Genomic DNA, 15,034 nt, shown 5'->3' with positions numbered 1-15,034 from the left:
TAAAAACCGCTTCATCACGCCGTGTGTCATGAGTCACTCTTCCTCTAGATCAGGAATTGAGGTAAAACACAGGGAACTTCCCCAAAAAAAAAAAAAAAAAAAAACATACCCATGCTCTCAATCTTTAAATAACGTGAGACAACCCGTTCTTCCTCGGAAGATACATTGTCCAAAAACCTTTCTCTTTTTATTTTATTTTTTTTATTTTTGTTAGTGTTCTTTTTGAGTCTCAGTGCAATGCCTGCTTCATCTCTGGAGCCATATTGGATCTTCTCCATCTGTATAGGTGATCAATATGTAGTGGGTGAGAGAAAGAGAGAGAACTCTCAAAATATCACAGGAGCTCAGGAGAATATGTGGTATGAACTTTACCAAAGGCAAACAAAGCCAAGAGAAAAGGTTCATTTTGGGTTTTATTGACATTAGGATTGACACTGACAATCAGGAGCGGGCAAAAGTTGGACTGCTAATGAGCGTGTACAACATGAAGTTCAAAAGCTAGACGGGTGATTCATGAACAGGCAAAATACTGTTCTCCTGTCTCATCACTGGGTCATTCACCACATGATTACCCCGAAGAGCTGTACAAGTTTACCTACTGGTAGCCTCGTTGGGAAAGATAGTCTGATAAATGACTAATATCTGTGTCAGCCATTGTACAGTCAGATAATAATGTCAAACATGCTATTGCTTTTGTCTGAAAACATCCTGTAGCTTTTGCTCTTCATAGGATATCTTCCAAAACCAACTGACTGTTAAAGCAGCATCATAAAATGTAACCACATAAGTAATTGATTCGGGCAACAGTTCAGCAAGCCACACAAATACTGCTTCTCGTGCAAAAACACAGTCATGACTCACGTTCATTCTTAGCATGTTGCTAAGCTAATACTCCAATAAGCATTTAAACACAGAACACACACATATTTGTTTTTTTTTCTTTTTTCCTCTTTTTTCGTTTCATTCAACAACTTTTTTTTTTACTTCAGAGGTCCAGAGTTCATCTAGTCTAGAACTGCACAAATCTGGATGAATTGAGAATGACAATTTTTGTTTTGTTTTGTTTTGTTTTGTTTCAAATAGAGATCACAATTCTCCCATGATTCTGAACAGACGACTAATACCAGGGACAAACTCAACGACTAGCTGAAACTAGTCTTAGAATGTTTCCAATGACTGGAAAAGATTTTAAACACGACTGAAAGCGACCGTCTCTGACTTGGCACGTTTGGGCATGATCAGTCGTAAATATCAAATTACATTCATAATCGCCATTCACGTGACGCATTCTTCTGTGATTTCCTTATTTATAAGGATTTCCGTATTTTTCGACCTGGGAGCGAAGAGAGCTGCTGAAACTGCAGCAAACAATTATCAAATAAATGGCAGATTCTGCTTTTTTTAACACATTTATTTAATGCATGGCATGCACAAGCTCTGGGCTCCATCTTGTATATCCTAGTATCTCAATATGAACACTGGCAGCCCGTTCTCATCCCAAGGCATCATATACTGACTCTTTTGCCAATGCGTATACATCCAACGCACATATAGCGTCAATATGAGACGCAGATATATATGGCGCCTCCTAGTGGTCTAACCCTAACCCTACCTCAGACCTAAACCTATACACATAACCGAAGCGTGTTATTTTGATACTAAAGGGTGCCATGCGCGTTGGATGCATCGGCAAAAGCATCAGTATATGACGCCTTGGGATGAGAATGCGTTGACACTGGTCAAGCGCCAAGCTTGTGATCCGCGATCCTACCTGATCTGGATGGGACGTTTTTCCTTCTTTTTATATCCTGACCCGTTCCCATAAGTCGTTTTCATTTTTTCTCGATATTTGTGACTTTGCACCCTTTATTTCCATTGTCTGTTCAGCGTATTATGGATAATTTTTACAAGCGATGCTGATGCATCATACACTATATGTGTTCTCTAAAATCGGCTCGAAATATCAAACATGTTTTGATGTCCTCAGACTGGATGGAATCAAAGCTAAAAAATTCAAAGTCTGTGCCCATCATACACTACATAATTTTCTGTGAATTCTGTCAACTCTGAACCAGTGGCGTTGGCAGAAATTGTATTTTGGGTGGGCCAGTGAAAATGTGAGTGGGCCTATAGGTTTTCATAGAAAAAAAAATTCTTCAGTGATAATTAACTTTAGAGAGTAGAAAAATTAATTGACAAACTGCAAAAACAGTAACACCTTTATATTCGGCAAATCATCATGTTCAACCAGTGGACAAACCAGTGTGTAGACAATAACTTGTCTATTTTATTCAGGCTAGTCAGGAGTGCAAAGACAGTTCACCCAAAGATAAAGTAAGCTAAAATAATAATATCGGGTTAGATCGCAGTTAGATCGGCGGGTAAACCCGCGTCAGGCAGACCGGGAGAGAGGGAGAGAGAAGTGGCTGCCCCCAGCACCTGACTAGTCTTCTTGTGGTTTAATGAGTCTGAAGAACTGGCTGGGCGGACTCGATAGATGAAGGCAGTGGTGTGTCTTCTTCCTCAACTCTCGCTTTTTCCAAATAGCATATTTAAAAAGTTGTTTAGCCATTATTATGGCGCCGCCGAGAGTTTTCCTATCGGAACCCCCAGCAACCATAGCAACCAATAACGTTCCGGAGGGAGGCTTTCGACAACTTGCTTTGACAGTAGCATTTTATTCGGCAAAACGAATTAAACATACACAGCAGTCAACAATAAATCAGGTATATATTAATACATTTTCTTAAATACATTTGAATTATAAAAATAAACTAAAAATGTATTTTTATCAAACTTGCCTGGGCGGGCCAGTGAGTAGTGTGGGTGGGCCAGTGCCGCCCTGGCCCAATACTGGCTACGCCCCTGCTCTGAACAGACATAATCTCCAGACTGGTCCAGACATTTCGCGAATACAGCCGACTCACCGAAAGCTCAATCAGGGCAAAAATCTGAGCAAAAGCATTTTTAACAGTCGCTTGTTGCACCTAGTGGCGTAACAATGCAATTGATATAATTGTTATTTGAAGCGGCAAGTTACTTTTGAAAAGGTACATCACAGATTGCTCTATTTCAGTTATCATTATATTATTTGTAACACAAATAACAATACAATGTGGTTGAAAAGACTGTTTGTGAAGCTGTTTCATAGCTAAACGTGCAGTGCGAACACAGATTTGAATGTCCCACAGTATGATTTTTTTTTTTTACGAACATGTAATAGGCACAGGCGAATCGTTTTCATTTAGGAATAAATGGGTGGGTGTTTAAATCGAGATTGCGATCTTTTAACGAATAATCATGTAGCTCTTATCCAGGGGTGTGTTTCCCGAAAGCATCGTTAGCCAACTATGGTCGCAAGTTCCGTCGTTATCTGCATAGTTTAACGAGTCCCGAAACAATTGTTCCAACGAACATTCGCAAACAGCATCGCAAAGTTATGGTTTGAACGACAGTTCCCGACCGTTTCTATGTATATTGCATGACATTTAGAGGTAATAAATCCTTATCTTTAGAGCAAAATAAGCGCTGACATTCAGTACAACCGGTGCCAGTTATTCAGCGTACTTACAAATGTAATTTACGTCTTTTAGTTTTTCAAAAGATTTGAAGTAACATGTTTGAAGAGTGCGCATGTGCGAACGTGCTCTGCTATGCAAGAACGAGCCAAATATTGAGTCTGGTAATAAAGCAAAACAACTGAGAACAATTAGAAATAGTCCTCAGATGACATGTCTGTAATTTATATAAAACAAATCTAGCGTTAATTGGTTTCATTAAAAATAGTTATTACTCCACCACGTGCGAAACCAACGTGGTTGAACGATACTTTGCGACAGTGGGTTTCAGGAAACAGTCGTGACTAGCTAGTCTATTTTTCCAACGATGCATCGTACTATGGTAGTGAAGCAGCGAACTACGTCGTTGTATGGGAAACGCACCCCTGAATAAGAGTTTGCTAAAACAGTGCCTATAGATGTCTGCCTGTTGGGTAGGATCAAGCCGCCTAGTGAAGCAGCTTACCATGCTTTGGAATAGATCATATAGCCATATGGTAATGGCTTTGAATTTTTTTCAAAGGGAACATAAATTTCGAGTCTTTTGATGGATTAATGCTTGAACTTGTATTAATTCTGGAGTTATTACAGGTTAAACCAACATACGACTGTTTCTAGCTTCAGGCCTATTCACCTAGCAACCAGATGTCCCTGGCAAAGAGAAGTCCTTTATGTGTTACACTCTGACCTCTTACAAAACAAAACATATTTAACCCTCACCTCCTACACACACACGCACAGAAAGCAGGACAGTTCTGCTGCTGAGGGGAGGAAACGCTATAGTGAACAAATACGGTTGTGTGAATGCTACAGGGGCACATTCTCATACAGAGCCATGTGAGTGCCAGCAGGCCAGTGTTCGGAGACAGGAGAGGAGGGGGGGCTGGGATCTTTGCAAACAGTCCATAAAGAGACCCTGCCACCCTCCCGTTCACATGCTAATGAGAGCCACTTTGTGTGGGGGTTAAAAAACTCTCAGGGGTCCGAACAACCTCGATTTAAACCCACAATAGAGCCTCAATTCTCTCGAGAAAAACCCACAATGCTCTCTCTCTGTCTCTCTCGCGCTGATAAAGAGATCAGTATGGATGTGTGGGTGTCAGGGTGCATTAGGCACTGACAGAGTGTGATGTACAGAGATCATAATTCACTCACACACACATTTCCTAAAACTGGTATTGATCGGCTGTGCTGAAAAGCAGGCCCCCTCCTTTTTTTTGACATTTTCTGTGCAGTTTTTTTTTTTTTTTTTTTGTAAAATTGAGTGTACTGCAATCTTATGCCTGAATACATACTCAAATTAACCAAATACTTTATGAAATATACGTAGATTTATAGAATATAATCTAATAATATAGATTTTGAAACCCCAAAATATGATGATTGGCTTGTGATGGGCAGACTTCCTAAAATATAAAAGCAGCTATATGTTTTCTTGTATACAGACTCAGGTGAGATGTTTTTCTTACTTAAGACTCAGAAATTGAATGATTAACTTTTATGTTATCACAATTTGCTAAAAACAAAACAAATGATTAAAAGTATACCTGAAAAAAAATTAAACTTCAAAACAGTTTTACAGTAATTCAAAATCTACAAACAACAATGCGATAAAATATTTGTTTGATTAATTGCAGTTTTGATGAATTACTCAGCATTTTATGCAATCCAATCTAAATATTTAATTAACTGAATAATTCAAACATATATACGTAAACTATTATATTTATGCAAACTAATTACTGTTGTTTGAGTTACCAAAGCAGCACTACACCACAAACAATGGAAAATATAGTGTAAAATACAGAATATGCTAAATAAATGTAAAAAAAATATAAGAAATATTACTATATGAATGAAGAATAATCGAAAAGATGGAACAATAGTAAGAGCATATTGACAGATTGTGCTGACACACAGCAGTCCCTCTTCTCTTCGTAGGTTAAGGAGTTTTTATTGTTGTTGGATTTGAGGTCTGTCTGTTAAGTTTCGTTGAAGGACTTTTTCAGAGACCTCTTTAAACTGTTGGCATTCAGTCAAGAATGTCTCTCAGACTAACACATACACCTGCTGCTCTTTCAGATTATGTTAAACTCTGTGTAAGAGGTAGAAAAAAGTCATGATGCAGAGGTTACATTTTAAACTTTTTCATTTCATTTTCAACTTCAGGATACAACACTCGATGGAGGCAATAGCATGAGATGTGTTAACAAAAAAATATTTCAAAATTCAAGTTCACCTCCAAGGTATAATTTTTTTCTCCTAAACCCAATATAATAACTATTTATTTTACAATTGAATGCATCCGTAAACATAAGATTTTTAGAAACAAACTAAGCCTGAAGATATATATATATATATATATATATATATATATATATATATAAATTGGCCACTAATTTGCCTCTATATATAAATAGTTACAAATCACCATGAGTGTGTTTTGTGAAGTCTTGAGCTTCACAGATTGTTCACATGAGAAAAAAAAAATAATAATAACATGACAAAATAACATTTGTGTCTGATGCTAAACTCTGTAATCAAAATTCACAATGTCACTGGAATATTTATTACTGAATTATCTGTCCTATGCTGTCCACATTCATTGCATCGCTACAACCCTGTAGTTTAAATGGTTTCTAGGTGGTTTCTAGAAGGATACTCTGTGTGGTTGCTAGGTTATTTCTATGTTGCAGTTTTTGGGGTGTTGCTACATTATATGGTTGCTAGGCTGTTCTGGGTGATCTTCCGTAACATCCAAATAGAGGTATCTCTACTCTATTAATAACAGAAACTCAAACATTATTTGCAAAATGATGCTCAATATTGCTCAAAACTTGTGGTTTATATCATCCAAGTAGCCTACATACTATTAATAAAACAGCTATTTTCTATGTAGTAACAATACAAGCTCAGAGACTTAGAATCTGCTCTTGACTTGACGTGGTGCCCTGAATATTGACATGTGGCATAACTCCAATTAAATTTTAAAATTGGTTTGTCATAATTTCAGAATAGAAATAGCACAAACTTTCTAGTGTTTGTGCTCCATGGTCATGGACTATTCTTTGAAAGGTTACACATTTGGCCGTAATCATGTTCAGTGTACACCTAAAGAGTTAGTTCACCCAAAAATGAAAATTAAGTCATTAATTACTCACCCCTATGCTGTACCAACTCCGTAAGACCTTCATTCACCTTCGGAACACAAATGAACATATTTTTGATTAAATTTAAGAGGTGGATCACTGCTACATAGGCTCCTAAAGGATTGAAACTTGACGGCCCAGAAAGTCATCGAAGAAAATTTTTAAATATTCCATGTGACTACAGTCACTTAACTATAAGTTTCTGTTCCTCTCAATTCCGATTTCGTTTTAACTCCTACGGTGGCCAATGTAGTCCAAGATTAACATGGTTTTCAGTTTGACCTCGTTCATGAGTGTTAACTCAAACGTAAACGCGAAAGGCGAAGCTTGAATTAACGGGTATGTCCCTCTTTGGCTAATGTACATTCAAGATGGAGGGCAACACTAGAACTCCTTACCAATATGTATTTTCAATGGCATATTATACACTCACAAGAATACTTTATTACTTGAACGAAGTAAATATACATTAATGAGGACATATATTTTTTAAAGAACTAAGTGTTTTTAGCTAAGAATAAACTAAAAGAGTTACACAGTGTAGCTTTAAGGTATAATGTGAAAATAAGTAGGGCAATCTGAAATCTGCACCAATGGCTCTCAATTAGAGTGCGCTGCAGTACCATTCTTCACCACAGTTTTACATCATAGACTGTTAAACAAGACTTGCATTGGAAAATTGTGGGGAACTGTAGAGCCAGGTTAATGTAAATTTGTAAATGTATGTAAATTTCAATATATCCTGCTCACTTTTACGACTATATATTTATTATACGACAATATTTGTGACAAAACACTAAATACATTGTCAATTTATTATTGATTCAGTTTATATAGGTCTCTCTTTTGGATGAATATTTTGCTGCTTAAAAGTTAAGGTTTTTTCAGATCTGTAACTGATCTTTGTGGCACGAACATGATTAAAACCTGGTAATAGGTATGCTGCTACTTTTTACCATTTCTTTTCTGCGATCAAATTGATCAAACTTTGCATCTGGTCGACGATAAAGGCAAAAACATCCTGAAGATTTATTTTAAAGGACATGCCAAAATAAAATGTAAAAACTTTCCTTCTGACTGACTCAAAGTCATTTCATTTTGTCAATCGCATGTGCTGAATAGTTTGTGAATCCATAAGGCAGTGGGGGTTTTTTTTGCTGCCGTGCAGATAGGGACAGTTTAGAGACATATTTTCACTTGTTGTTTCTCAGCGGCTTGACTGGAGGAGGAAGTGGGCCAGAGAGTGTCAGATTCTGAAAGAGAGAATATTAAGCCTGTCTTCTCTTTCTGTCAGTGCTGTGTGTGTATGTTGTAATGCTTTAAGCTGATGGGGACACGATCACTGTTCTGACCTCCTTAGCCTCTGCGTGATTAACTTTAACATTTCAGCGCTGCAAACATGCACGCGCTTCACAGCTGACATATGTGATCCATACTTTGTAAATCAGGCTTATTATTCTAAGCTATTTTTGGGTTGCATACTAAATGTTTGCCAACTCCAGCGTTTTTTTTCTGGGTTTTGGGTGGAATTCCACAGAAAGAGGCCACTTTTCCAGAGAAAGAGATGTTATCATTTTATAAGATTGTGAAAATGGATACGATTACAGTGAGGGTGACAGTTAGCAATGTTAGCATAAGCTATTGTGTTCCAGATGACGATTTTGTTTTTTTTGCAAAAAGAATACCTTTTAGAGATAAGCTCAGATTCTGTAACGCTATCATTGTGTGTGTGTACATCTGTGTGGGTGAGAGAGACAAGTTTACACCTGAGATAATTATAACACACCTGAAGGGTGGAGAAATATTATGGGTGTTTTCACCCTACAGCTTTTATATGGATCCAAGTCCATTTGACATCAAAATTCAGATATTTTGATTGATGTGAATGCTGATTTCTTTACTCTGGTGTGCACGAAGGAACTGTTCACTTGAAAATGTGGGGTGCTGTTCATGTGAACTTGCTCCAAACGATATTAATGACGTAGTCTTTGAAACTCCTAATAATCAGGGCGGGACGTTAAATTTGAACCAGCTGCATTTACATTATAAAATTATGTATTTGCTTGACGCTTTATCCAAAGCGACTTAAAGGGTTAGTTCACCCGAAAATGAAAATTAAGTCATTAATTACTCACCCTCATGCTGTACCAAGCCCGTGAGACCTTTGTTCATCTTAGGAACACAAATAATATATGTTTTATTAAATTTGAGAGGTAAGGCACACGTGTGCAATAATCATGCTGTCAAATCAGAATCTTGATATGCCACACCTTTGAGATAGATGGATTATCTCGGCAAAGGAGAAGTGCTCACTTACACAGATTTAGACAGATTTGGGAACAATATTTGAGCGAAGTCTTAGATCTTTGAGTTCAGCTCGTAAAAAATGGGGGCAAAAAACAAAAGTGTTGGATTTATCATTTTGCTCAGTGTATGATCAGGAGCCGCTACAAACTTTAAATATTAATCTTTGTTCCACATAGTAAGCAATAATACACTGTAAAAAAAATATTGACGGTTTAACTTAAAAAAGTAAGTAACCTGGTTGCCTTAAAATTTTAAGTTCATTGAACTGGAAAAAGTGAGTTAATACAATGAAGGAGATTAATTTAACCACCAGAAACTCAAAATTATATGTTATATGAACTAAATAAATTATTTAAGTTGATTTGACAAAAGAAAAATGTTGTGATTACTACAGTGTAAAAAAAATATTGTTGGTTTACTTAAAAAAAGTAAGTAACCTGGGTTGCCTTAAAATTTTAAGTTGATTGAACTGGAAAAAGTGAGTTAATACAATGAAGTAGATTAATTTAACCATCAGAAGCTCAAAATAATAAGTTATCTCAACTAAATAAATCATTATAAAGTTGATTTTACAAAAGAAAATATGTTGTGATAACAAACCTTGAAAATATTTTTTACAACCTTTGAACTTGACATGAAGGGTTTGGTTTCCAAATTTGTTGAATACTTAAATGACTCCAGAGTTCCTACTTCACGGTATTTAAAGATGTCCTGGGAAAAAGACTTGGGTATAGATATTTCGGAAGACTCTTGGGCCGAGGCCCTTCGGGGTGTTGGGTCCTGCTCCATCAGTTCTAATTTTCAGCTGATACAATACAAAGTGGTGCATAGATTACACTACTCTCGTACAAAGTTACATTCTATATATCCCTCTGTCTCACCTTTATGTATTAAGTGCAAGTCCAATGAGGGTACATTGGCCCATTTATTCTGGTTCTGCCCAAAAATATGTAAATTCTGGACTGAGGTCTTTTTTTTTTTTTTTACTCAAAGATACTTAAGACTGATTTTCCTCATGATCCCAATATTGCAATATTTGGCTGGGCCCCTTCTTTAGTGACCTATTCTTTAGTGACCTATAACCTTAATCAAATTCAGACTATACAATATGGGATGACAATAGCGAAGAAAGCAATCTTGTTGATGTGGAACAAAGAGTGTGTACCTAAATTTGAGACGTGGATTGCAGAGGTTAGCAGTGTGTTACATATGGAAAAAATCAGATACGAAATTGCTGGTCAACCGAAATTTTTTTTACAGATTTGGAAGTCCTTTATAGAAGTTTTGGAAGGGGATCATGAAATGTAATATGTTAGACATATGTTCTAAGAAGTGTGGTACTGTAGCTTATATAGCGTCTTGCAGGGTACAATAACTCACTTTTACATAATTGGGTGATCATTGGTAATGGCATTTTATTTTAAACATTTTACTTTTAATATATGTGTATCTAGAGGTCTGTAATGTGTATTTGTATGTACCTATCTAGAAATGTGCATTATATGTTTGTGTGTGTATGCACTTTTACATATGTATATTGGCATTTATCATTATTGGTTAATTACTTATTTATGTTATTTATTTTTATTTATTTTTATTTTTAATTATTATTATTATTTATGTACTTTATTTTCTTGCTACTTATATGCTGGCATGGGGTGGGGGGTCGTAAAAATGTAAAAAGCTTTAAATAAAATATATATAAAAAAAAATATATATATATATATTTTTTACAGTGTAACTGTGATACATTCCACAGAAAACGCCAGTAATGCATTGATGCGAATTCAAGTCGGTGACTTTCTCCTCGTTTTGTGTCTGTGCAAAAGGAAATGTTAGTAAAAGAGGCAGATGACACACTGACAATGCTACGAGAGGTAAAATGACCCCTGGAACATCTTCTTTTCTCACCATTTCATTCATTCGGCTAGTTTAATATTCATCACTTCCCTTCGGCTATGCCCTCACAGACGTCCCACCGCCCAGATCGCCCCAAATCCCCTCACAAATCCCCACTTCAACATTACCTCATTTACAAAAGCAAAGTCAAGACAAAAGAGCACGTCTCCGAGCAGCGCCGCCTTTAACATGCAGGACGCAGCCATTGAGGCGACAGAGAGAGACGCTATTATGAGCTCTTTTACCTCTGAGAATGTCCTTTAATGATTCTGTTCTGTTTCCATGTTATTTCTTTGCTTCCTTCATTATGTTAATAATTTCTTCACCTCAAAACAACAGATTCGCCCACACTATCACACCAGAGCAAACAGAGAGGTGTTAACCTGAAATTGAACCTTGAAAAACCAGCCTCTCTCTTTATCGGATATTGCACCCATACGCGAAGTGATTTATGACCTTGCAGGCAACTTGTTTTTAAAATCCTATTACATAGTACGTGAAGTCCGAGCTGTCCACAAACCTCTGTTTAACATAGATTTATTCAGTCATTTAAAGGCAATTCTCTCTCCAATCAGGGTTTATAGCTCATCGTTACCAAACAGGCTACTTAGACAAAGGTCTAATCTCAAACATACACACAGCAAATGTGTGACATATGTTACTGTTTCCGCCCTCCAGGGGACGTATAAACCTTCGGATGAGTCTATCAGGAGGACCCCTGTTGCCATCTCCAACTCTTAAAGGAGCAGTTCAATGAAAATGCTGTTGTGATTTATTGACCTTCGTGTCATTCCAAATGTGTTCCTTCTGTCGAATACAAATGCTTTTTTCCCCCATACAACAAAAGTAATTTATGACCATTGGCTGTCAGGTTCCAAAAAGCTTTTTAAATGTATTTACACAGTCCATTTGACTCACACGCTATATTCTAAATCTTCCAAAGTCATACAATACCTATGTGAAGAACAGAACAAAAACTGAGAAATAAAAATTACACATCAGTCAACCATCAATGCATGATTATTTTTCTCTCTCTCTCTTTTTTCTTTTTTTTTTTCGTCTTGTTGGAAATTGTCAGACCCCCCACACATATTTTTTTTTTCTGGCACAAATATACATTAAAATATATAGAAAATGAGTTGTAAGAACACATATTTATTTTTTAGAAATGTATTTAATTTAAACCTTCAAATACAAAAACATGGGCCAAGAAAATACATCAGTCTTAAAAATATTTTGAGTAAATGCTGAATTTATTTTTTAAGCATATAGGCAACTTTGTATAATATAAATCTATTTGTATGCATTTTATTTTTTAATTTTTTTTCCTTAGTCACTTCATGATCAATGTTTACTTTGTTATATGAAAAAGAGCAGTGTGGCTGTCATGCCAAACATCTACTGGTGAGTAAATTATGACAGAATACCAACAAATCCTACAAATTAGTTTTTGCTGTAATCTCCTTTTTTTTTTGGCTCTCACATTATATGCTGTAGCCTACGAGTGAGGGTCAAATTCAGTCCAGCTCAAATTATGGTCTATTTCAGCCGTGATGTACTCACACGCATATAAACAGACAACACATGCACAAGACGCATATGGGTAAACACTGTCACACACCCTAACAGCAGACTTTAGCTGCATCAACTGGTGTTGAGAAAGCTTGTTGGGGCTTGTTGCAGATTGGAGCGGATCTGGTGTACAAACCAGCGTGCACGTGTGTGTGTGTGTGTCCACGAGGATAGTAAAACCTGAGATCGCCTAGACTGTGGGGTCCCCATTGGAAATAGTGGTCCCATAGGGAAATAGATTAATAAACATCCTAAATTTTATATTTTTCAAAATGTAAAAATAGAGAAAGTTGTCTGTGATTGGTAGGTTTAGGGTGTAATGGATAGATTATACAGTTTACTTTGTACAGTATAAAAACCATTATGCCTATGGAGAGTCCCCACAAAGATAGCAAAACCGTGTGTGTGTGTGTGTGTGTGTGTGTGTGTGTGTGTGTGTTGATGAGTATAAAGGAAACAAGGCTGGTTGCAGCTTGTTTGCAAGTAGGGCAAATAAAATATGGCCACTCACCTACAGTAAATGAACACAGGTAGGGACACACTATTGACGTCATCCCTCCATCTCTTTCTCCACATACTTCCTCTCGCACACTTAACACAACACAAACTTACAGAAGCATCTCTATGACACAACATATGACTGTGACCCAAAGTGTAAAGTTGGAAAGTTGGATACCCCCCCCCCCCCCACACACACACACACACACAGACACACACACTACAAATTGCACAATACAAGTATAATACAAATCCATTAACATGTGTACTGACATATTGATTGAGGCTTGATATCAATATTGTAATAAAATTTCATTTGGATTACTTCTTTGCATGTTTATTAATAGGCCTAAAATGTGTTTTAATACTAATCACTATTAGTAAGGATTGTATGATCTTTGTATAATATCAGTCTTAGATTCAAGATATTTAAAGTTTATTAAAGTGTAATTAAGTATACTTGCAATAGTTCCACTTTAGCACAGTCAAATATACTCCAATATATCTTTAGTTGGACCTCAGCACTTTTTCCAAATATTTCGGAAGTACATTTGGTACAAAATTACTTGTTTCACTTTACCAGACTTTAAGTACAAATGCAGGGTATTCATAATATGTATATACATACAGTATGTGAAAGTATGCGTCACATACTTGGCATACAATAAATGGGAATAAATGTATTTCAAATACATTTTAGTATATTTATTTCCACTAGTTAAATTCATTTTGGAATGGTCTCCAAAATTGTTTGGTTACATTTTTTCATGAATGTGGCAAAATCAATATTAAGCCAAATTTGCATTGAAAAGCATGTTTGAACTGAAATGAATGACACTGTATTGGGATAACAATTGCATGTGGTTACTTAAAAAGACAGGTTGCACTGCTTGTGTGCCTTTCATTTCGCTCAGTTTAAAGGGTTAGTTGACCCCAAAAAATGAATGCTTCCTTTCATCTGGGAATGCAAAGGAATATATTTTTAACTTTTTTGCCCATTCAATGAAAGTAAAAGATCACAGATTTGGAACTAGATGAGGGTGAGTCAATGATGATAGAATTTGGATTTTTAGGTTAATCTAAGGCCCCGTCCACACTACTGCGTTTTCGTTTAAAAAACTGAGAATTAAATTGAATACGATCTCTGTCCACACCAGCGTTTTATCTGCATATTAGAAATGATCTCCATCCACATTCAAACGACTGAAAATGTGGATCATGTGACCATTAACCAACACTGGGCATGCGCGTGCCAGTGTAAACAGTGGTTGTGTAAACAGTGTAAACATGAGTGATAACACCCAATCATAGAGCCGAGCGTCAGCCTCTGCGTCAGCGTTTCTGAAGTCCTCCGTTTTTTTCCATTTACACTAAAACGCCCTCCGGAGATTCAAAACGCAAAACGAGTTGCAGCGTTTCTAAACTTCTCCATTTTATGTCTTCGTTTTTCCCGTTTTAGTGTGGACGGGAGGTGCAAACGTAGCAAAACGTCTCCGTTTTTAAACGAAAACGCAGTAGTGTGTATGACGCCTTGGGATGAGAATGCGTTGAGTATTTCCACCTAAAGCAAGGCGATATTTGACCCTTGTACGCATTGAAGACTGGTGGAAGTAGGCGTGGATGGCAACATGCCCAGTGCATTATGGGTGTTGAAGTTTCCAAACCTATTTGGCAAACTGAAAGGCAGCAGCCTTATTTCTCTGTTTTCTCTAGTCTGGTAGCACCAATAAAAATGTTTCGCTTTTCTACTGCATAGTCAGACAAGTTTTACTGAAAGCTCATTTTGTCAGTGGGAAACTCTAAACCCCATTCTCTGAATCCATTTGTTGAATAAATCACTCTTTCTGCAAAACATTAAACAAGTTCAGGCAGTTAGACACCATTTGCCATCTTCATGCACTCTTTTTGCAAACCTCTAAACACATTCTCTCTCATTAAAACACATTTGGTAAACACAAGTGGAAAAGTGAAACGCATCTATAACACAGTTGTCATCAATGTTCACAGAACGACTCAAACTTGTCCACACATGTTTTTTAATGATGTGATCAA

Source organism: Pimephales promelas, chromosome 10, assembly GCF_988280905.1.
Source record: "Pimephales promelas chromosome 10, fPimPro1.hap1.1, whole genome shotgun sequence".
Classification (NCBI taxonomy): Eukaryota; Metazoa; Chordata; class Actinopteri; order Cypriniformes; family Leuciscidae; genus Pimephales; species Pimephales promelas.
Note: the sequence above shows the minus strand (reverse complement) of the source record.